At 47.7% G+C, this 610-nt stretch overlaps 1 non-coding gene across 1 annotated transcript; it reads right to left on the reverse strand.

Annotated features, from left to right (window-relative positions):
* Positions 1 to 220: 220 nt before the first annotated feature.
* LOC120101265 (small nucleolar RNA SNORA48) lies at positions 221 to 364 on the reverse strand. Its single transcript, XR_005501640.1, has one exon. It is a non-coding gene; the product is annotated as a small nucleolar RNA SNORA48 (small nucleolar RNA).
* Between the last annotated feature and the right edge of the window lie 246 nt (positions 365 to 610).

Here is a 610-nt window from a genome sequence, read left to right on the forward strand (position 1 = left end):
TCCTCCATCCCTGCTCTATGTGCTGTGATGGCGTGTGTGTGTGTGTGTGTGTGTGTGTGTGTGTGTGTGTGTGTGTGCCATGTGATGCAGGGCAGGTCTGTGGGTAGCAAGGCAGTCCACAGGTCTGTCTTCCTCCTGCTGCACTGTGCTGCACTGCCTGAATTTGGTTTGGTCTGGTCTGGTCTGGTCTGGTCTGGTCTGGTCTGGTCTGGTTTTGTTTTTATGAGGCCTAGTCATAAAACAGCTTTGGTCATCAAGTCAGGCATCAAGGTAGGATGAACGAAGGACTGCCACCTGTTCTGCCCCTGACTGATAGAAGAACAACACCACCAACAAAGTGTCTATCTGCCCATTGTCAGGGAGGACTGGTCTGTATTTAAATTAAAGAACCACTTATAAACATGGGTAGATCTGCTGGCTGCTCTTACATCAACTTGAGACACAAACTAGAATTATCTGAAACCAGGAAACCTCAACTTAGAAAATGCCTTCCTAAGACCCTGTCGTAATTGTGTTTTCTCAATTAATGATCGATGGGAGAGGGCACTACCCATTTTGGATGATGCCATCCCTGGGCTGTTGCTCCTGGATCCTATAAGAAAGCAGACTG

The sequence above is a fragment of the Rattus norvegicus genome, chromosome 2 (genome assembly GCF_036323735.1).
Source record: "Rattus norvegicus strain BN/NHsdMcwi chromosome 2, GRCr8, whole genome shotgun sequence".
In the NCBI taxonomy this organism is placed as follows: Eukaryota; Metazoa; Chordata; class Mammalia; order Rodentia; family Muridae; genus Rattus; species Rattus norvegicus.